This window comes from Megalobrama amblycephala, linkage group LG23, assembly GCF_018812025.1.
Source record: "Megalobrama amblycephala isolate DHTTF-2021 linkage group LG23, ASM1881202v1, whole genome shotgun sequence".
NCBI classification, from domain to species: Eukaryota; Metazoa; Chordata; class Actinopteri; order Cypriniformes; family Xenocyprididae; genus Megalobrama; species Megalobrama amblycephala.
Window position 1 is genome coordinate 1,564,203 of NC_063066.1, and position 24,719 is coordinate 1,588,921.

Consider the following 24,719-nt stretch of genomic DNA (forward strand, 5'->3'; position numbering starts at 1 on the left):
GAAAGATTGGTATCAAAGAGCACACCCAGGTTCCTAGCTGACGACGAAGACTTAACAGAGCAGCCATCAAGTGTTAGACAGTATTCTAGATTATTGCGTGAAGAAGTTTTTGGTCCAAAAATTAGAATCTCTGTTTTTTCTGAATTTAGTAGTAGGAAATTACTGGTCATCCAGTTTTTTATATCAGCTATACATTCTGTTAATTTAGCGAATTGGTGAGTTTCGTCAGGGCGTGAAGAAATATAGAGCTGAGTATCATCAGCGTAACAATGAAAACTAACGCCATGCTTCCTAATGATATCTCCCAAGGGTAGCATGTACAGAGTAAAAAGCAACGGTCCTAGTACTGAGCCTTGCGGTACTCCATATTTAACTTGTGATTGATATGTCATCTCATTGTTTACTACTACAAACTGATAACGGTCAGATAAGTATGATTTAAACCATGCCAATGCAATTCCACTAATGCCAACATAATTTTTGAGTCTGTTTAGAAGAATATTGTGATCAATAGTGTCAAATGCAGCACTAAGATCCAGTAACACTAATAGAGAGATACAACCACGATCTGATGATAAGAGCAAATCATTAGTAACTCTAATGAGAGCAGTCTCAGTACTACGGTATGGTCTAAATCCTGACTGGAAATCCTCACAGATACTATTTCTTTCTAAAAAGGAACATAGTTGTGATGAAACTGCCTTTTCTAGTATTTTTGACAGAAAAGTGAGATTTGAGATCGGCCTGTAATTGACATTCTCTAGGATCAAGTTGTGGTTTTTTAATAAGAGGTTTAATAATAGCCAGCTTAAAGGTTTTTGGTACGTATCCTAGTGATAAAGATGAATTAACAATATTAAGAAGAGGATCTATGACCTCTGGAAGCATCTCTTTCAATAGCTTAGTCGGAATAGGGTCTAACATACATGTGGATGATTTTGATGATTTAACAAGTTTAGACAATTCTTCCTCTCCTAAAGCAGTAAATTAATTGAATTGTTCTTTAGGGACACTACAATGCACTGTCTGACACAAGACTGTAGTAGACGGTTGCATGGTTATAATTTTTTCTCTAATATTATCAATCTTGCAAGTAAAGAAGTTCATAAAGTCATTACTGCTGTGCTCTTTGGAAACATCAGAAGTTGAAGCTTTATTTCTTGTTAATTTAGCCACTGTATCAAATAAATACCTAGGGTTGTGTTTATTTTCTTCTAAAAGTTTTGAAAAATAGGTAGATCTAGCAGTTTTTAAGGCCTTTCTGTACTCAGTCATTTTCTCTCTCCACGAAATGCGAAATACTTCTAGTTTTGTTTTCTTCCAGCTGCGCTCCATTTTTCTAACTGCTGTTTTTAGGGCCCGGGTGTGCTCATTGTACCATGGTGTTGGATTAATTTCCTTAATCTTTTTTAAACGCAAAGGAGCAACTGAGTCTAATGTGCTGGAAAAGAGAGAGTCAATAGTTTCTGTTGCAATATCGAGGTCTTCTAAGCTGTCTGGTATGCTAAGGCGATGAAACTGATCAGGAAGATTATTTATAAAGCAATCTTTAGTGGTAGAAGTGATGGTTCTACCATATTTATGGCAGGGAGGCAGTTTAGCCGCTTTCACTAAATGTAATATACACGAGACTAGATAATGATCTGAGATGTCGTCACTCTGCTGCAGAATTTCAACGGCATCAATATCGATTCCATGTGACAATATTAAATCTAAAGTATGATTACGACAATGAGTGGGTCCTGACACGTGTTGTCTAACACCAATAGAGTTTAGAATGTCTGTAAATGCCAATCCTAATGAGTCTTTTTTATTATCTACATGGATCACCAACAACAAGGACTTTATCTGCAGCTAGTACTAATTCTGATAGAAAATCGGCAATCTCTTTGTAGACTTTATGTCTGTATTGTGCCCTGGTGGCCTGTATACAGTAGCCAACACAAATGTCAACTTACATAATGTTACGTAAAGCACCATCACTTCGAAGGAATTATATTTGAAAGACTTCTGGCTGATACTGTAAATATTACTATAAATTACAGCAACACCTCCCCCTTTTCCTTTCTGTCGAGGATTGTGTCGATAATCATAACCTTGAGGGCTAGACTCATTTAAAGTAGTGTAATCGTCCGGTTTTAGCCAGGTTTCTGTCAAACACAGCACATATAGATTATTGTCTGTGATAATATCGTTTACAATAAGTGCTTTTGAAGAAAGTGATCTAATATTTAACAACCCAAGCTTTATTATTTGTTTATCATTATTATCTCTATTTTTTATTTGTTGAACATCAATTCAATTTTTACCATTAAATGGGTTTGGAAGTTTTTTGTTTTTATTAATTCGGGGTACAGACACAGTCTCTATTTGATAATATCTAGGTGCAAGAGTTTCTATGTGTTGGGAATTATCTGACTTTTGTAACGTGAGGCAGCTAGCAGACGGTCGGTTTAGCCAGTCTGTCTGCTTCCTGTCCTGGGCCCCAGTTTGTCATGTTTCAGCTCCAAGACTATGTGCCATATTACTAGAGAGAAGAGCAGCACCATCCCGGGACGGATGAATACCATCTCTTTTCAACAGGTCAGGTCTGCCCCAAAAACTTTTCCAATTGTCTATGAAACCTATATTATTCTGCGGACACCACTTAGACAGCCAGCCATTGAGTAATGATAATCTGCTAACTATCTCATCACTCCAACGAACAGGAAGGAGACCAGAGCAAATTACTTCTCCTGACATTGTATTTGCGAGTTCACACACCTCTTTAATGTTAGTTTTAGTGATCTCCGACTGGCGAAGTCGAACATCATTTGTGCCGACGTGAATAATAATTTTAGAGTATTTACGATTAGCATTAGCCAGCACTTTTAAATTTGCTTTGATGTCAGGTGCTCTGGCTCCCGGCAAACATGTGACTATGGTGGCTGGTGTCTCTATTTTCACGTTCCGTGTAATAGAATCGCCAATGACTAGGGCACTTTCAACAGGATTCTCAGTGGGTGCGTCACTGAGTGGGGAGAACCTGTTTGATGTTCTTATTGGAACGGAAGAGTGGTGTTTTCCGCGGCTAGGCTGCCTCACCGTTACCCAAGTGCCCTGCTGCGCGGGCTCTACAGCCGGAACCGAACAATGTACAGAGTTCACTAAGCTAGTCGCATCCAAAGCAGTATCTGAAGCCCCTGCATTCTTACTATCCTCGATTAAAGTTTGGATGCGTGTCTCTAATTCTGAGATTCTCTCTGTCAGCCTGATTATTTCCCTACATTTATGACATGTAAATCCCTCGTCGCTGACAGAGAGAGCTACACTGAACATGTGACAAACTGAACACGAGATAACAGTGGGAAAGGATGACATGACTCACCGTGTTTCTAGACTGATCCGAGTTACCACAGCTGTTTGATGAACGCGTTGAAAAGGAGCGCGCGAGACTGATGACAAGTTAACAAGCGAGATGCAAACACGTTGTAACAGCGCTTTAGATTCAAAGATTACAGGCTAGCGACGTCAGATTAATGTGGTAGGCAATAATAATAATAATATAAGCAACAATGAATAAAAGTAAGAGATTCAATAAAAGTAAGAGAAAACAAAGCTATACGGAGACGCAAACACCAGCAGCGAGGCAGAGGCAGTGAGGGAGACAGGAGCAATCGAGCAATCGACCAAATCGAGGGCGTCTGCTCCCACATTTTAATGCCCTCAGGTCTGGGAGGAAGTATTTTACTGCAAGAAATACCGCCATCATTTCCAGCCGATTTATGTGCCAGGAGCTCTGATGGTCCTCCCAGAGACCCTGAGCTGAGCGACCACTCATGATCGCCCCCCAGCCCATGAGGGAAGCATCCGTTGTAAGCATTACACGACGACGAGAAGTCCCCAACACGGGTCCTGGGAACCAAGGCTTTTTCCACATGACCAGAGCACGAAGGTATCGCCGCGTGACTTTGATCATGTGAAAAGGATTTCCCCTCGGAGAAAACCCCTTGGTCCTGAGCCACCACTGTAAGGGTCTCATGTGCAGAAGGCCAAAGTTATCACGTTGGACACAGCTGCCATAAGACCCAACAGTCTCTGAAACTGTTTTACAGTGAGTGACTGGCCTAACTTCACCCCTTTCACGGCCCCGAGAATGGAACTCACACGAGCAGGGGATAAATATGCCTGTATCGTGGTGGAGTCCCAAACTACCCCTAAGTAGTTGGTAATTTGACTCGGAACCAGCACACTTTTCTTGGCATTGAGCCTCAGCCCAAGCTTCTTCATGTGCGACAGAACAACATCTCAATGTTGAACTGCCAACTGTTCTGTTTGAGCTAGTATCAACCAGTCGTCGATATAGTTCAGTACGCGGATGCCCTGGAGTCTCAACGGAGCCAGAGCTGCATCCACGCACTTCGTGAACATGCGGGGTGATAGAGATAGGCCGAAGGGAAGAACCCTGTACAGGTTAGCTTTGCCCCGAGAGCAAACCTGAGGAACTTCCTGTGTTGTGGATGGATGGATACATGAAAGTAAGCATCTTTTATGTCTATCACAACAATCCAGTCCTCGGACCTGATCTGTGGGATAACCCTCCATCCTTCTTTGGAACAATGAAGCATTGGTTGTAAAACCCTGACAGCTTGCTGGGAGGAGAACCCCTTCTATAGCTCCTTTTTGCAAGAGCGTCATAACCTCCTGTTCCATTACCAGAGACTGCTCGGGGTCCACCACTGTGGGAAGGACCCCATTAAACTGGGGCGGGCGAGACCCAAATTTGTAACCCTTTTCTATTGTGAGCAGCACCCATTTTGAAATATTTGGGAGAAGTTTCCATTCTGCTTTATTTACTAAGGGAACCAGTCTCTCGAGACTGGCCTCTGGTGTTTTTTAACACTTGATTCGGCGCCCTGAAGCGGCGAACCGGCAAGGAACAGCCGAATCAAGTGATGACCGGCCCTCCTCAGAGGGTCGGTGGAGACTGCTGCGCCCTGAAGCACACTGGGTGGCAAGGTTAGCAGAACGGTCCCCTGAGGGCGCCAAAGAGGGATGGGTACCAAGTATTTTAATACCCAACCCTCTCTGGAGGGGGCTGCCCTCCAATGTCCCGCGCCACTGGCATCAGGACCTCTTCGAAGCCTTCTTGGTGATAATTACAGTCCGCAGATCTGTGTTACCCCACAAAGACTTCAGCTGTGTCGCCTGTCCCTGTCCCCAAGCTTTCTGCGGGGGACCAAGGGTGGCGACATTTTCTTTGGATGAACGGTCAGACCAGTGCCCTGAAATGGCGAACCGACAGGGAACATCTGAACTGACCGCTCTACAATCCTCCTCTTTCTTGGAGGAACACTGGAAACCACTGTGCCCTGAAGCACATGAGGTGGCAGGGTTGGCAGAACGGTCTCCTTTATTTTCTTTTAAATTCCTCAGAATTTAATGTATTCAATATTTAATTTAATCCTCAAATTAAATGCAGCCAGTTCTTATATAAATATATATTTTTTGAACAAACTGAATATATTTAGAATACAAAAAAGAATTATAGCTCGTAATAATTCGCAAGGTATTTTAGGGAAAGAGAGAAAGGGAACTCCCATCTACTCAGATCCCTTAATATATAAATATACATATATATATATATATATATATATATATATATATATATATACATGCACACACACACATGCATAATTACGGACACGTGATATATGCGCAGCCTCAGCAAGCGCAAGACCCGAGCCGTATATTCATTCTTGCAGACTTAATCTACGCGCTGCCTCTGCAACGCGAGATCCGAGCTATATATTCTTTAATGAAAACTTAATCCACGCGCTGCCTCGGCAACGCGAGATCCGAGCTTTGCGTTAGACTTTTATTCCCTCGAGAATAAAGCCAACAGGAGTGGAGCTACAAAACTCCCGCTAGTGCATATTTTTCTTCAGGACATTTTTTTTATGAATGAACCCTGTCACTGTGAGTTGTGAGCTGATGTGCATGCTCCACTCCCAGCAAACGACACATAAATCGTGTGCATCCCCACTCGCTTTGTAGTGTAGCACAGGGGAAAATGCGATTCAAACTGCTGTTCACTATTGATTTGTTATAAATGTGTGATTTTGAAACACGATATGTGTGTGACTGTGAGGTGGCGATCCTCAGATCGATATCACAATATCCACCTTCTCAGAGCTGGACATGTGAGTATCGGTGCCTCAACCCGGGGGAAGAAACCGCAGACCGTGCTTCCATCTGGGAGACGGCGCTGAACCTGACAGGTGAGGGCAGAGAAAGGGCGGCGCCCGTCTCTAACTCCTCTGTCAGATCCATTTGTGAACCCCACAAATAAAGCCGAAGCGGGACCCGATCCGCAGGGAACACTGGAACACAGTGTCCTGAGAGTGAGTTTTTACAGTGCACACAGAAAGCTCCCTCGAGAGCTGCCTGGGCATACTCAACTCACATTTGACTTGTTTATATGTGATAAGACACAACACCAAATAAGACACACAAGATACAGAGAGCGCTTGCTGAAGACATCAGAAGCTAGCGTTCTTTGTTCTGGGTATGCTTTATAGTTTCCTAGTCCGTGACGTCACCCATCACGTCATTGACATAGCGTCGATAGTTCCCACGAAAGGGAACCAGTGTATCCAAACTTTGGAGGGCAGTGATATATATATATATATATATATATATATATATATACACAGTGGTGTGAAAAGTGCTTGCCCCCTTCCTGCTTTTTTATTTTTTTGCATGTTTGTCACACTTTAATATTTCAGATCATCAAACTAATTTAAATATGAATCAAAGATAACACAAGTAAACACAACATGCAGTTTTTAAATGAAGGCTTTTGTTATGAAGGGAAAACAAAATCCAAACCCACATGGCCCTATGTGAAAAAGTGCTTGCCCCCTAAACCTAATAACTGGTTGGGCCACCCTTAGCAGCAACAACTGCAATCAAGCATTTGCGATAACTTGCAATGAGTCTGTTACAGCGCTGTGGAGGAATTTTGGCCCACTCATCTTTGCAGAATTGTTGTAATTCAGCCACATTGGAGGGTTTTCGAGCATGAACCATCTTTTTAAGGTCATGCCACAGCATCTCAATAGGATTGAGGTCAGGACGTTGACTAGGCCACTCCAAAGTCTTCATTTTGTTTTTCTTCAGCCACATGCTGGTGTGTTTTGGATCATTGTCCAGCTGCAGAACCCAAGTTCACTTCAGCTTGAGGTCACGAACAGATGGCCGGACATTGTCCTTCAGGATTTTTTGGTAGACAGCAGAATTCATGTTTCCATTTATCACAGCAAGTCTTCCAGGTCCTGAAGCAGCAAAACAGCCTCAGACCATCACACTACCACCACCTTATTTTACTGTTGGTATGATGTTCTTTTTCTGAAATGCTGTGTTACATTTACACCAGACGTAATGGGACACACACCTTCCAAAAAGTTCAACTTTTGTCTCGTCAGTCCACAGAGTATTTTCCCAAAAGTCTTGGGGATCATCAAGATGTTTTTTGGCAAAACTGAGACGAGTTTTTATGTTCTTTTTGCTCAGCAGCGGTTTTCGTCTTGGAACTCATTTTTGATGTGTAGCTTTTGAGGATCTTTTGGTCTACTTCACTTTGTCAGGCAGGTCCTATTTAAGTGATTTCTTGATTGCGAACAGGTGTGGCAGTAATCAGGCCTGGGTGTGGCTAGAGAAACTGAACTCGGGTGTGATAAACCACAGTTATGTTTTAACAGCGGGGGGCAAGTACTTTTTCACACAGGGCCATGTGGGTTTGGATTTTGTTTTCCCTTCATAATTAAAACCTTCATTTAAAAACTGCATGTTGTGTTTACTTGTGTTATCTTTGATTCATATTTAAATTTGTTTGATGATCTGAAACATTAAAGTGTGACAAACATGCAAAAAAAAAAAAAACAGGAAGAGGGGAAGCACTTTTTCACACCATTGTATATGTGTGTGTGTGTGTGTGTGTGTGTGTAAAAGAACTAGCATTTTCTATATATAATATTTTTGATTCAGTGACAAATTTGCTATATAAAATTAAGCATGCTTGAATAAAAATATTTTTGTTAAGATTTATAGCTTAAATGCCAATGAATTATACATTTGTCTTGAGGTGGAGTTTCTGGGTCTTCAATGATTTCAGCATTGTTAACGTGTAAACTATCTAACTAAATATAATAATTAAATGTAAAATAATAAAAAAAAAATATGTAACTGTTACTGTGTATTCACTATTTAAGTTCGCCGTTCAGTTGTGTTAAGAATTTACCAGCATTTTTTTCTTTTGCATACAGTTATAGGCTACAGCAGATTTAAACATGAATAAATGGTTATCAACAGAGTTGCTGAAAAGGACAAATTCAGATGTTTCATCATCTACAAAAGTAAGGATAAATCTTCAGCAATGCCTGACATCAAAAAGACTAAAAACAAAGCTAAGCAAAGAAAATACAGTAGTGACTACCTAGTGATAGTCTTCACATGTGTGGGAGTGGAGAACAAGGAGCTACCGCTCTGTGTTGCTGAAATGAAGCTTTACATTATTTAGCTTATTTTAGCTTTACAGATTATTTTACCGGAATAAGCTTCACACCAAACCAGATCTCCATTTGCAACTTACTTCTCTTCAGCCTGACAGCCAGTGATTAGTAAATGCTAAACAACACCAACTTATCAAATTGGTGTCACAAAGATTTTAGTTTATAAGGTCTAATTGTCATGTGCCAGAATCTCTTGGTTCGGTCAGGCCCGGTTCCAAAGGGGACCCTCAAATGTAAGCAAGAGCACCCTTAGCTGAATCTGTAATAATAGGATATTGGTGAAACAGACTTGGCAAATGTTCCAGTGCGTGGTTGTGTTTGAGCTCTGGAGAACGTCAAATGTTTCTATTTACAACGTGCTTTTGCAGTGTTGAGCAATGTAGCCAATGACAGACATACTGATTTCTTGAACGCAATGGGCAATCAGAAGTGTTTAAGTCAGTCAGAATCCACTACTCAAAACGGCTGAGTTTTTGTTCAGTGCTACTGAGTTATGCAAGCTTGTGAATCCTCTCATTTTAACAACGTGTATACAAGATGTAAAGAGATTTATTGTGCAGTGTAGACAGCTTCATTGATTAACCGCCACATACTTGTTGCAAATGTGGAATTCACTCTCAAAATTGCAATGATTGACATAGTGACCATAGCAATGGATGGGACAAAAGTCTGATATAAGTGCATTAAAGGGTTAGTTCACCCAAAAATGAAAATTCTGTCATTTATTACTTACCCTCATGCCGTTCCACACCCGTAAGACCTTCGTTAATTTTCGGAACACAAATTAAGATATTTTAGTTGAAATCCGATGGCTCCGTGAGGCCTCCATAGGGAGCAATGACACTTCCTCTCTCAAGATCCATAAAGGTACTAAAAACATATTTAAATCGGTTCATGTGAGTACAGTGGTTCAATATTAATATTATAAAGCGAGGAGAATATTTTTGGTGCGCCAAAAAAACCAAAATAACGACTTATTTAGTCATGGCCGATTTCAAAACACTGCTTCAGGAAGCATCGGAGCACAAACGAATCAGTGTATCGAATCTGCTGTTCGGAGCGTCAAAGTCACGTAATTTCAGCCATTGGCAGTTTGACACGCGATCTGAATCATGATTCGATACACTGATTCATTTGTGCTCTGAATCTTCCTGAAGCGGTGTTTTGAAATCGGCCATCACTAAATAAGTCGTTATTTTGTTTTTTTTGGCGGACCAAAAATATTCTCCTCGTTTTATAATATTAATATTGAACCACTGTACTTTTTACGGGTTTTACGGGTGTGGAACGGCATGAGGGTAAGTAATAAATGACAGAATTTTCATTTTTGGGTGAACTAACCCTTTAAGGCTAGAGCACCCGATTTGATTCTGGAACCAGACCTGGGCTCGGTAACCCATTATCTGCATCTGCATTATCTGCTGTTCATTGCCAGTTTATTCAACAAAGACTTAACACTCTCTGTTTCTAAGTCCTCATTAACCAATAGTCAGTTCATTTAAAATTCTAGCAGTGGGCCATGAAACCTACATGTTTGCTTGTGTGGGCCGCAAGTTGGAAAAGGTTGGGAACCACTGATTTATGTATTGAATTGCATTATGTACTGCCCCCCAAAATTAAAACTACAGAACTAAAACTATTATGAAATTAAGCTTTTAAAATAACATTTTATTGTGAGATATAGTGTAACAACTGATAATATATGTATTTTAAGTAGTCTGTTATACCCTGGATGAGACAAAAACATGACTAAACATTAAATGACTTACAGAGCTCTTCTAGAGGTTTTGATGACTGCCAATAATCTAATGAGACACTCATCCGATTTCTTGAATTTCTGAAGCTCAAACTCTTCCAGCTCTTTTTCTGATGTCAACAACACAAAGACCAAAGCAGACCACTGGGCAGGTGAAAGGTCACCAGATGAGAGACTTCCTTTACTAAGGTGGGTCTGAATCTCCTTCACCAGAGTTTGGTCGTTCAGTTCATTCAGACAGTAGAACAGATTCATGGATCTCTCTGCAGACAGATTATATTCTAATTTCTGCTTGATGTACTGAACTATTTCCTTGTTGCTCTGGTCATTGTCGTCTTGCTGTGTTAACAGACCTCGTAAGAGTCGACGATTGGACTGGAGCGACAGACCGAGGAGGAAGCGAAGGAAAAGGTCCAGGTGTCCATTGTCACTCTCGAGTGCCTTGTCCACTGCAGTCTTAAGAAAATCAATCATGGTTTCATTTTTGTTTTCCTGTTCTGTAGACTCATGATCAAACACACTTGTCTTGTTGACATCTAAAAAGAGATGTGCATAAAGAGCTGCAATAAACTCTTGAATGCTCAAGTGAACAAAGCAGTACATGGTACCAAGAATGATCCCTGTTTCCTCCTTAAAGATCTGGGTACACATGCCTGAGTACACTGATGCCTTATAGACGTCAATACCACAGGCTTCCAGATCTGTGTCATAGAAGACCAGGTTGTTTCTTTCCAGCTGATGAAATGCCAGTTTCCCCAGTGAAAGGATGGTGTCTTTATCCCAGGACACATCTGGGGCATATTCTCCATCATACTTTCGGTGGCTCTGCTGGATCTGAAAGCGGAGAAAGTGTGTGTACATTTGTGTCAGAGTCTTGGGAGTGTCTTCAGTATTTGATTCCTGCTGTGTTTTAGAGATCTCATCAGCCTGATTGTTTTTCAAATCATTATTTCTTTTCTCCTCCAGAATGTTCTGGAGAACAGTGGCTGAAATCCAGCAGAAGACTGGGATGTGGCACATGATAAAGAGACTCTTTGATTTTTTAACATGATCAGTGATTGTGTTTGCCTGATTCTGATCCATGAATCTTTTCTTGAAGTATTCTTCCTTTTGTGCATCATTGAATCCTCGTATCTCGGTCAGCCGGTCGATACAGTCAGGAGGAATCTTACTGGCAGCTGCTGGTCTGGTGGTGATCCAGATGAGAGCAGAAGGAAGCAGATTTCCCTTCATGAGGTTCGTTAGGAGAACATCCAGTGAGGCTGGTGACGATATATCACACCACATCTCATTATGATCAAACTTCAGAGGAAGGCGACATTCGTCCAATCCATCAAGGATGAACAGGACTTTGAATTGATTCCTTCTTGAAAGGTTTAGTCCTTTTGTCTCTGGGAAAAACTGAGTTATAAGGTCCATCAAACTTAGTTCTTCTTTCTCCTTTAAGTTCATCTCTCTGAATGGAAGAGGAAATATGAATCTGATATCTTGATTTTCTTTTCCTTCAGCCCAGTCCAGAACAAACTTTTGCACAGAGACTGATTTTCCGATGCCAGCGACTCCTTTTGTCAGTACAGTTCGGATCTCCTTGTCTTGTTCAGGTGCTTCAAACAATTGTGTGCATTTAACCTGTATCTCTTGGGATTCATGACGCCTGGAAGCAACTTCAATCTGTCTGACCTCATGTTCAGTATTGACATGTTCACTGCCACCCTGAGTGATATAGAGATCTGTGTAGATGTTATTCAGAAGTATGGAGTCACCATGCTTCGCAATTCCTTCAAACACACGTTGATACTTCTTCTTTAGGCCACATTTTAGCTGAGGAATGAAGAGCAGCTCATCTAAACACAGGAACAGAAAATAGATAGTTTTAGTCTAAATTTTCTCTCCTACATTTATAAGTATCAATCAGATGATCATGAGTCTCTGACCTTCTAGAGCATCAGCAGCATCATCCTGCTTCATCTCTCTCAGGTAATGTAGTGTGAGATCAAGAGCTGCTGCTTTGGTACTACATCTATTCTCATTAAAGTCCTTCACAAAGTAATGTGTGTTCTCTTTTTGTAATATTTTCTTAAACTTTTCTAGTTCATTCTTCAGAAACATGATTATTTTGCTCTCAAGATCCTACAAACAAAGCAAGAAAAAATAAGATACAGAACAATACAATTTAACCAGATCCACATCCATATTTCGTCAAAACTATTTATTTAGTTATTAAAAATATTTGTGAAAGAAACCAGTTAAAAATGTCAATTAGCTGCCATATAACATACAAAAAGTACAAAAACATTTTTTTTTTTTTTTTTTACATTTTGATTACATTAATATTATTTTATTTTTATTATAGTATTTTTACAATAAATGTTCTGTAATCTATTTCTTTCTTATAGATATAAACATTTATGAAAATGTGTTTTCCTACCTGGAAGGTCTCTAGGAGTTTGTCAGTGAAATTCTCATGTTTCCTGTGAGCCTGAACGTCTGAGTCTAACGTCTCACATAGAAGCCTGTTTGCCAATAAAATAAAATACTGCTTCTTCAGTCAAAGTATTAGAGAAATATTTGCAACTTTTTTATCATAAAGAAAAAAAAAATAGCTATTTAAGTTCATGCTGTTAAATTGTTTAAATATAAATATATAGTGAATTCTGAATTGACAACAACTATTTTATTTTAAAGGGGACCTATTATGCAAAATTTGCATATAACGTTTATGCGTGGTTATTGAAAAAACAAAAAACTTAAGTCACAGAAATAAAGCCAAAATAAAAATTTAAATCTGTGTTCACAAGACTTCTGGGTATTGGAGGTTGTAGACTAGAGTTTTTGCTTCAAAATGATGTAAAAATTATCCTGCCTACTCGTTCAGTTATAACAATATATTGATTTAGTTTTTGTAAGACACTTTTTTGTCAAGAAACACAGTATGCGTGGAGGCGTGAATCATCATGAATAATGGGTGATTTACACCTGAGAAGACAAAAGAATTGCATAAAGAACCTCTAATGACCTGCATAATAATAAGGCCTTTCAGTCAGGTAGGCTGTGAAAAAACCCTGTGTGATCATGTCTCAAGCTCATCATTGTGTATATCAAACATACAGAAAAAACAGCAATACTGTGAAATATTATTACAATTTAAAATAGTGGTATTCTATTACATACTTTAAAATATAATGTATTTCTGTGATGCAAAGTGTCTGAACAATTATGTTACCTCTATGGCATTTCATATAGGCTTTTAGCTTAAAAGCATGCACATTTGGAGAAATATTGATGGATTCTCATATGTTTATATCAATTTTCTATACAGAGGAGTAATATTTATTTAATATTTATTGTCATCACTATGAGCGCTGGATACTGTGTTTTCAATTCATACTTGCAGCCGGAGGGCGCTCTGTGAACATTTAGTCCACAAATTAATCTAAAGAAGAACAGGATATTCCAGGAACTAACAAAGGCTTCCAGAGGTCGCTAACCATGGCTTTAACATCCAGATAAACACTTTTCAAGACAATAAATACACGATTGAGAGGATGTATACATGTATTGCCTCAGAATTTGCGTCTGAATAGCACTCCCTCCGTGGGCGTGGCCATATTAGCGGATAATAAGCTGAATCACAGACTTCTGACATGTGTCTCTTTTCATACAGATTACATAAACAGAATTTTTGTTTTCGATTTGACTTACACGATTTAAAACCTGACATTTCAACGTTTCTTTAGACATAAGCCTAATTTTTTTGTGATTAGTATTCACTAAATTACACTTCATTTTCTGAGAACTATCAGATTGGACTTCGTTCAGAGGGAGACGAGAGATCACTCATCATGTTAGTTTTCTTTATTTTGCAAAAAGCACAACATTTTGTTGTTACTCTGAGTGTACACAAATAAAAGAAGATATTCCACAGATTAAAATTGATTGACAAGGCCTTTTGGTTTTTATTTGAATTATGATGTGAATTTGACCTTGAATTATGTTATGTTTTATTATTTTGTTTTTTATTGTATGCTTGATCTTGTTCAGCACATTGGTAGGTTCTACCTTGTTTAAAGCGCTTTATAAATAAAATAACTTGAACTTGAACTTGAAAATGGTGTATAACTCTTAATTGTATATGCAACATTGACGGAGTATTTTGAGTCTCTTTCACACTGGTAAGAAAAAAACCGAGGTGGTATCGCCGGCGTGAGGGAGTTGATCCACATAGCTCTCTCCATTTATTCCCTAAATCTGAGCCGCTGAAGATGAGGTGGATTAATTTTGTTTTCCAAGAAAATGCTCCCTCAATTATACCGAAATTCCTTTATGTCTGTGCGATTCATTTCACACCCGACTGCTTTGTGAACGAGGGTCAATACAAAGGGACAATACAAAACAGAGGTTGAGCTAAAAAGTTGTTACTCAAGGATAGATCAGTAAACTGTTCGTGATCCAGCTTACAGTCTCCAGAGTGATACTGGATACGGCAGTGATGAAGGTCAGAGCAGTTTATTACAGTTACAGTTGATTTATGGATATATAGTTTACCACTTTATTATGCACCACCCAAAAAGGCATAAGGTCTTTATATATTTGTTTACTGTTAGTTGTAACAAGTATTTCTGTGTACTCCTCTGTGTATGTTGATGATAATACAAGGGAAAGAAAAAATTTTGCAGGTTAAAAAAATGTATGGCGATCTGGCTGAGGAGCAAGAGACAAGTCGATCCCTATTGCTCTCTCTCTCTCTCTCTCGCGAGGTCCTTTTGCCGAGACCGAAGCGTGCCTCTGTGCTTCTTCGGCTCAGTTTGTCTGTCTCTGAGCGTTCCTCCCGTGATGATAAAGCGAAAGGGAACTGCTCTGGGCGGTCATTCATGCAGTGAAACACAAGCAGACCTCAAAACAATTATAATATAAATGTGTTTTGTACCTGTGACGTCGGCCCTTTGACTATCGCAGTTGCGAAGGCGGGCATTTATACGATGCTGCCTCAAATCAGAGAGATGCTTGCGTGCTATCTCTCCCCTGGGAGTGCATCATCAGAGGCCTTTCACAGCGAGTCAGGCTGGTACTGCACTGTACACAATGGCTGTGTTACAGGCATATCAGACTGATCTATGAAAGATTGAAGCACAGCCTTTCATTCAGACCGTGTTTACTTGTCTGATAATTGACTGCATTTAATTCTGAGGAATTTAATCAAATGAAATGGCCTTATATATATATATATATATATATATATATATATATATATATATATATATATAAATATAAATATAAATTTTTATAAATTATAAAAATGATATATAATATGTACATATATAAGCAAAATAAATAAGTCCTCCATGACGTTAACTTGTTCATGGGGAAAACGTCTCAGTTACGTTTGTAACCCTCGTTCCCTGAAGGAGGGAACAGAGATGTACGTCAGTAGTGGCCGACGAATTGGGATCTCGCCAGAAAGCCCTATCAGCTTCGAGTGAACTAAAACAAGCCAATGGAATTGGCGTGTGATATTTGCATAATGCGCACCTCCCCCGCCAGGTGGTATAAATAGGGAAGCAGATGCAATTGCACTCGCTAAGGAGACAACCTTAAGTCTGCACTACAGCAACGGGCGACGGGACGTACGTCTCCGTTCCCTCCTTCAGGAAATGAGGGTTACATGTTTAACCGAGACGTTCCCTTTCAGTTGGTCACGTTCGACGTACGTCAGTAGTGACGATGAATTGGGATCCCAAATAAAGCGCCACAGTTACTGACCCCTTCCAGCGCCCAGCGTAAGCTCCAGCCACTCAGCGCACCTGGGGGGCGGAGAAGGGGGCGAGCTTACACTGAGAGAGTCTACTGCTATTCTGCAAGACCCACTACAGTAAGTCTTAGATGACACTGGGGAAGCAAACCTGTAGGGGACGCTGCGGAGGCCACCACCTACCTTGCAGGGGAGGAATTTATGTGGAAATACACATATGGACTGGCCGTGGGCAGTACGCATATGGAGTCCCTGGGATGGCTCCAGCCTAGAGACTCACCTGACAGGTGACGGCAGAGCTGGCTCTGCTAAGGGAAAGACACAGGCTCACCGTGGGGAGTTTGACTGTGGACAATACACATATGGGACCGCTCATGTAGAGGGATCGCAACATATGGAACCCAGCCAAACCTCAACGTCAGATACAGAGATTTGGCCTGGCATCAGATACTCTGCACTGTCCGAGCCGCAAGGGGAGGCGGAGGAACTCGACAGGGTTCACCAAGTGGGGAACTTAGTGGAGTAATGGATGCATGTATCCGGCCCAGGGGGTGGGAATGGCATTGCAAGCCGACACTAGAACAGGTTCTTCGTGTTTATCGACTACTGGAAGCGAGTACAAGCGAAGATACCGGTTCCATGCGAAGGCTATAGAATCTAGCAAACGTGTTGGGTGTCACCCAGCCCACAGCTCTACAGATATCTGTCAGCGAGGCGCCGTGTGCCAGCGCCCAGGAAGAGGCAACTCCTCTGGTGGAGTCAGCTCTCAACCCAAGCGGGCAAGGCCCACCTTGGGACTGATAGGCCAAGGCGATGGCGTCCACTATCCAGTGGGCCATCCTCTGCTTGGAGACCTCCTTTCCCTTCTGCTGGCCTCTGTAACAGACAAAGAGCTGATCTGAGGTCCTAAAGCTTCGCATTCTGTCCACGTACAGGCGCAGAGCGCAGGAAAATGTGTGCAGGTCCCCTACCCTCTTCACCGAGGCCAATGCAACCAGGAGGATGGTCTTAAGTGACAGTACTTTTAACTCAGCTGACTGCAAAGGCTCGAAGGGATGACCCTGGAGAGATGTAAGTACCAGGGAGAGATCCCAAGAGGGTATAGAGGAAGGTCGAGGCGGATTCAGTCTCCTCGCCCCCCTCAGGAACCTGACAATCAGGTCATGCTTCCCTGACGACTTACCTTCAACTGCATCATGATGTGCGGCAATAGCGGCAACATACACCTTGAGGGTGAAGGGAGACAGCCTTCGCTCCAAGCCCTCTTGCAGGAAGGAAAGCACAGACCTCGGTGAGAGGAACACCATTCGACGAACAGGTTCCACTTCAACGCATAGAGGTTCCTCATACAAGGAGCTCTAGTGGAAGGGATAGTGTCTACAACTGACTGGGGGAGATCACTTAGAACCTCTGCGTCCTGTCCAGGGACCACACATGGAGTTTCCACAGGTCAGGATGCGGGTGTCAGAGGGTGCCCCGTCTCTGAGTCAGAAGGTCCTTCCTCAGAGGAATGGGCCAAGAAGGTGCTGTTGCGAGGAGCGTCAGATACGAAAACCAGGTCCGAGTGGGCCAATACGGAGCCACTAGCAAGACCTGCTCCTCTCCTCCCTGACTTTGCACAGGAGCTGTGCGAGAAGGCTCACTGGGGGAAATGCATATTTGTGTAGGCCCTGGGGCCAGCTGTGTGCCAGAACATCCATGCCGAGCGTGCCCTTGGACAGGGAATAAAACAACTGGCAGTGGGCAGTGTCCGGGGAGGCAAACAGATCTACCTGTGTGGCCCCAAAGCGCTGCCAAATCAGCTGGACGACCTGGGGATGGAGTCTCAATTCGCCCGGAAGCAGAGACTCCATAGCAAGAGATGGCGGGCGAGTTGCGACATGCGATGGGAGCGTAGACCACCCTGATGGTTGATGTACGCAACGGCCGCAGTGCTGTCCAAGCAGACCAGTACGTGGTTGTCTGTCAACAGCTCCTTGAAGCAGCCCAGTGCAAGACGTACTGCTAGCAACTCGAGGCAATTGATATGCCAATGAAGTTGAGGCCCCGTCCACAGACCTGATACTGCATGCCCATTGTATGTGGCTCCCCACCCTGTGGCAGAAGCATCTTTGTAGATCACAGCATGCCTGGACACTTGTTTGAGGGAAACTCCTGCCCACAGGAATTAAGGGTCTGACCACTGAGTGAAGGTGCGACTGCAGTTCAGTGTCAAGGGGACACGGAACGTACCTCGCTGCCATGGCCATCTCGGGACCCAGCCGTGAAGCCAGTGCTGAAGCAGCCTCATATGAAGCAATCCGAGCGCCGTGACTACGGCTGTGCTCCAGGAGCCTCTGAAAAGTTTGTAGTTGAGAGTGCGAACGCCCTGTTCCTTGAGTGGAACAATGGCCGCCTCCGCAACCTTTGTAAAGACACGGGGCATGGTCAGCCCGAAAGGTAGGACTTTGTACTGATATGCCAGACCCTCGAACGCATGAAAGTACGTGTCCTTCAGGTCGATCGCTGCAAACCAATCCTGGGGACGGATGCATTTGAAATGCGTTTCTGCGTAAGCATCTTGAATGGCAGCCTGTGAAGGGACCGATTCAGGACACACAGATCCAAGATTGGCCGTAGCCCACCGCCCTTCTTGGGTACAATGAAGTAGGAGCTGTAGAACTCTGACTCCATATCGGCTGGAGGGACCGGCTCGATTGCATCCTTCGCCAGGAGGACTCTGTACATTGTTCGGTTCCGGCTGTAGAGCCCGCGCAGCAGGGCACTTGGGTAACGGTGAGGCGGCCTAGCCGCGGAAAACACCACTCTTCCGTTCCAATAAGAACATCAAACAGGTTCTCCCCACTCAGTGACACACCCACTGAGAATCCTGTTGAAAGTGCCCTAGTTATTGGCGATTCTATTACACGGAACGTGAAAATAGACACCAGCCACCATAGTCACATGTTTGCTAGGAGCCAGAGTACCTGACATCAAAGCAAATTTAAAAGTACTGGCTAATGCTAATTGTAAATACTCTAAAATTATTATTCACATCGGCACTAATGATGTTCGACCAGTCAGAGATCACTTAAATTAACATTAAAGAGGTGTGTGAACTCGCAAGTACAATGTCAGGAAAAGTAATTTGCTCTGGCCCTCTTCCTGTTTGTCGGAGTGATGAGATAGTTAGCAGATTATCATCACTCAATGGCTGGCTGTCTAAGTGGTGTCTGCAGAATAATATAGGTTTCATAGACAATTGGAAAAGTTTTTGGGGGAGACCTGACCTGTTGAAAAGAGATGGTATTCATCCCTCCCGGGATGGTGCTGCTCTTCTCTCTAGTAATATGGCACATAGTCTTGGAGCGGAAACATGACAAACTGGGGCCCAGGTCAGGAAGTAGCAGACAAACTGGCTAAACCGACCGTCTGCTAGTTGCCTCACGTTACAGAAGTCAGATAATTCCCAACACATAGAGACTCTTACACCTAGATATTAACACATAGAGCAGGGGTCATCAACTATATTTGTCCAAGGGCCAGAATTTTTCACTGCAGACAATGTAAGGGCCAGATACTCGTAATATAAACTAAAATTCGAATTGTATCCTAATATGTTATTATTTGATATACTAATTCTAATTCCAAATTTATGTTATTTTTTACATATTACCTGTACTGCAGCAAGCCACCAGGGGGCGATAGCGATATTTTAGGCTTCATATTCGTGAGGCTGTCAAGCTGTCCGTCACTGTCACGCAATTGTGTGCAAATCCCAGGCAAGGAAAATGTTGACATTTGTGAAAAAATGAGCATGTGAAACAATAAAAGATGTTAAATGAGAGCAACGCGTTTATCGTCATTCTTGACTGAAGGCAGGCTATGGCACAAGCTACTTTTCAGAAGGCTTTTTTTTTCGTTAGATTTAAAAATAAAAAAACGGTTCTCATTCCCCCTTGAATAAGGCCGGCGACACACTGGCTGCGTGGCGTGTCCGTTTTTATTTCGGCTCCCATATTTAACAGGTTGGAGTTTGCACACTGAGACGCGCGTCTCAGGCGCGCTCGAGCCACGCAGAAAACGCGTGCATGCTAGAAATAGAACCGACGCGTGTTCCAGCCCTATGGTTCCAGCAACGGGAGTGTTCTCTGGCTCTGAGCTTGTGTTTTGTTGCTTTGACATTGTGGAAAATAGAATAATAGAAACAAAATGTATTAGCATTTTTACCCGTTATTATCAATCTAAATTAATCTCGTTTTTAATTTAACTTAATTTCATTTTTCTTTATTTAAATTTCGTTTTTTCTTTATTTTAATTTCATTTTTCTTTATTTAAATTTCGTTTTTTCTTTATTTAAATTTCGTTTTTTCTTTATTTAAATTTCGTTTTTCTTTATTTAAATCTACCCTTACTGTGCCAATTTGTTAGTCAGAAAAATATTAGATTACCTTAAAAGTATTGCTTAATTTAACAGACCTGTGTGTGTGCGTTTTATATCACTAGTGCAGTGACCGTTCTCGGAGCATAAGCCCTGCCCGCGTGAGGTGCGCCGCTTCCCGCTCGCGCTGCTCTGACTGTAGTTTACTAAAAGTTTATTAATTCTGAATGTGTCGCGTCTCGCGTGTCCATCTATATTGCACCAAATGCGACACTGCACTCCCTTGTGAAGTCGATTGGATGAACGGTTCTCGAAATAATATAAATGCAAACGGACATACAGACACAGATTCCTGCCTTTATTAGAGAGAAAAATATGTTCAGCCCCTCTCTCCGAAGCTTCGAATAGTCGATGTTCATCAAAAAATGGTATTCGGACCAGCCCTAAACTTTTTCCTCTTACAAGGCTATTCCTGATTTCAGTATTATTCTGGGGGCCGGATGGAAATCTCTGGTGGGCCGGATTTGGCCCGCGGGCCGCCAGTTGACGTTGCATGACATAGAGACTGTGTCTGTACCCCGAATTAGTGAAAACAAAAAACTTCCATTTACTTTCCATTTTACTTCCACTTACCATTTAATGGTAAAAATTTAATTGATGTTCAACAAATGAACAATAGAGATAATACTGACAAACAAATGATAAAGCATGGGTTGTTAAATATTAGATCCCAATCTTCAAAAGCACTTATTGTAAATGACATTATCACAGACAATAATATAGATGTGCTGTGTTTGACAGAAACTTGGCTAAAACCGGACGATTACATTACTTTAAATGAGTCTAGCCCTAAAGGTTACGATTATCGACACAATCCTCATCAGAAGGGCAAAGGGGGAGGTGTTGCTGTAATTTATAGTAATATTTACAGTATTAGTCAAAAGTCTTTCAAATATAATTCCTTCGAAGTGATGGTACTTTATGTAACATTATGTAAGTTGACATTTGTGCTGGCTACTGTATACAGGCCACTGGGACACCATACAGACCGTCATACAGACTATCAAAGAATTTGCTGATTTTCTATCAGAGTTAGTACTAGCTGCAGATAAAGTCCTTGTTGTTGGTGATTTTAATATCCATGTAGATAATGAAAAAGACACATTAGGATTGGCATTTACAGACATTCTAAACTCTATTGGAGTTAGACAACATGTGTCAGGACACACTCATTGTCGTAAGCATACTTTAGATCTAATATTGTCACATGGAATCGATATTGATGCCATTGAAATTCTGCAGCAGAGTGACAGATCATCATCTCAGATCATAATCTAGTCTTGTGTATGCTACATTTAGTCAAGGCTGCTAAACTGCCTCCCTGCCATAAATATGGTAGAACCATCACTTCTACCACTAAAGATCGCTTTATAAATAATTTTCCTGATCAGTTTCATCGCCTTAGCATACCAGACAGCTTAGAAGACCTCAATGTTGCAACAGAAACTATTGCCTCTGTCTTTTCCAGCACATTAGACTCAGTTACTCCTTTGCGTTTAAAAAAGATTAAGGAAATTAATCCAACGCCATGGTACAATGAGCACACTCAGGCCCTAAAGGTAGCGTCCAGAAAAATGGAGCGCAGCTGGAAGAAAACAAAACTAGAAGTTTTTCGCATTTTGTGGAGAGAGAGAATGATTGAGTACAGAAAGGCCTTAAAAACTGCTAGATCTGCCTATTTTTCAAAACTTTTAGAGGAAAATAAGCACAACCCTAGGTATTTATTTGATACAGTGGCTAAATTAACAAGAAATAAAGCTTCAACTTCTGATGTTTCCAAAGAGCACAGCAGTAATGACTTTATGAACTTCTTTACTTGCAAGATTGACAATATTAGAGAGAAAATTATAACCATGCAACCGTCTACTACAGTATAGTGTCATACTGTGCATTATAGTGTCCCTGAGGAAAAATTCAATTCATTTACTGCTTTAGGAGAGGAAGAATTGTCTAAACTTGTTAAATCATCAAAATCAACAACATGTATGTTAGACCCTATACCAACTAAGCTATTGAAAGAGATGCTTCCAGAGGTTATAGATCCTCTTCTTAATATCGTTAATTCATCTTTATCATTGGATACGTACCAAAAACTTTTAAGCTGGCTATTATTAAACCTCTTATTAAGAAACCACAACTTGATCCTAGAGAATTAGTCATTTACAGGCCGATCTCAAATCTCACTTTTCTGCCAAAAATACTAGAAAAGGCAGTATCATCACAACTATGTTCCTTTTTAGAAAGAAATAGTATCTGTGAGGATTTCCAGTCAGGATTTAGACTGTACCATAGTACTGAGACTGCTCTCATTAGAATTACTAATGAGTTGCTCTTATCATCAGATTGTGGTTGTTTCTCTCTATTAGTGTTACTGGATCTTAGTGCTGCATTTGACACTATTGATCACAATATTCTTTTAAATAGACTCGAAATTTATGTTGGCATTAGTGAAATTGCACTGTCATGGTTCAAATCATACTTATCTGACCGTTATCAGTTTGTAGTAGTAAACGAAGAGAGGTCATATCGATCACAAGTTCAATATGGAGTACCGCAAGGCTCAGTACTAGGACCGTTGCTTTTCACTCTGTACATGCTACCCTTGGGAGATATCATTAGGAAGCATGGCGTTAGTTTTCACTGTTAAACTGATGATACTCAGCTCTATATTTCTTCGCACCCTGACGAAACTTACCAATTCACAAAATTAACCCTCTGGAGTCTGAGGCTGATTTTGGGCCCTGGAGAAGTTTTGACATGCCCTGACATTTGTGCTTTTTTTCAGTTGGTTATAAAAATATTAATGACAAAAGTCTCATTACACTGTATTCAGCACAAACTAGGCTACCATAATATGTGAGCAACAAGTATGTACATGTTAGTATTTTTGAGAGTATTACATATATGCGTAGTTTTTGAAAAAACAAAAAACAAAAGTAACTGAAACAATGCCTCAAAATGCATACTAAATGTTTTTTCACAAGACTTTTTAGAATTGTATATTTTAGTGTAGAATTTTTGCTTCAAAATGATGTGGAAATGATCCTCCCTACTCTGACACATAAAACATTGTATTGATTTTAAATTTCTAAGACACCTTTTGTTTAGGTAGGCCATATGCGAAGAGGTGTGACTCTTCATGAATAATGAAGCGATTTACACCTGGGGAGATTAAGACCCTGCCCCTAATGAGCCGCATAATGAGCCATTCACTCAGGAATGTGACTGAGTGAACTAAGAAAATGCAAAGACAAGACATATCATTGTTTTTTTCTTTTTTATTTAAAATAAAGTTAACAATATAATTTAAATATAAACAAGGGTCAAAGGCACATTTTGTGTATACAGGCAAATAAAGGTAAGGTTTATAAAAAAGCCCACTCTTACACCCTATACATGACATGCTTGATCACACACAGATAATCTTTGCAGCCCAATGGTCAGTGAGAGGTGGTGAACAGAGAATCTGAACAGTCACACATCTGTGTGCCATTTTTGAAAACAGTTCCTTTTCAACTGAAGACACAAGTAAACGTCACATTCCTGGCATTTCCAAGGTGTGTCTTGCCTTTTACCAAGCTGTACTTTGCAAAGCATGCAGTTCCGACCACCAGCGGTGGCATTATTCCTTGCATCTGATGTCAGCTCTGCTGCTGGAACCGGTACATGGTCACTTTTGGTCCGTTTTGGAGCTGCTTTCTGTGACGACATACCAAAGAGCTCTGCAATCAGCTGTTCTATGAACTCTTTATGGGTCATGTTACCGTAAAGGTCTTTGTGTATGATGAAAGCGTTTGTGGCAGCAATGTCCAGGAAGTGTAGAAAGATCTTTCTGTACCACTTCATTGTTTTGTGCTGTGTTGTGTAGTACTGTATCAGCTGATCAGACAGGTCGACACCCCCCATGTGTTGGTTGTATGCAGTCACAGGTGCAGGACATGGAATTGTCTTTGTCCTCCATGTTCCTTGTGATTTCACCCTCCTCTGCACAGTGTCTCCACTATAAGCAGCATGTATGGTAGAACAGACATATACCTCTCGTGTGTCCATCCACTTGACAAATACAAGAGCTCCATCCCGAATCCACCTGATGGATCCTCTGGCAGATTTCTTGGAGAGTGAATTAGCTGCATTACGAGGGCAGTCCTTCCTGTTGTCTCTGTATGTCCCACAGCCACCAAACTTCATGGCAAACAAGTCTCTCAGGAGCTTAGGACTTGTGTAGAAATTGTCCATGTACAG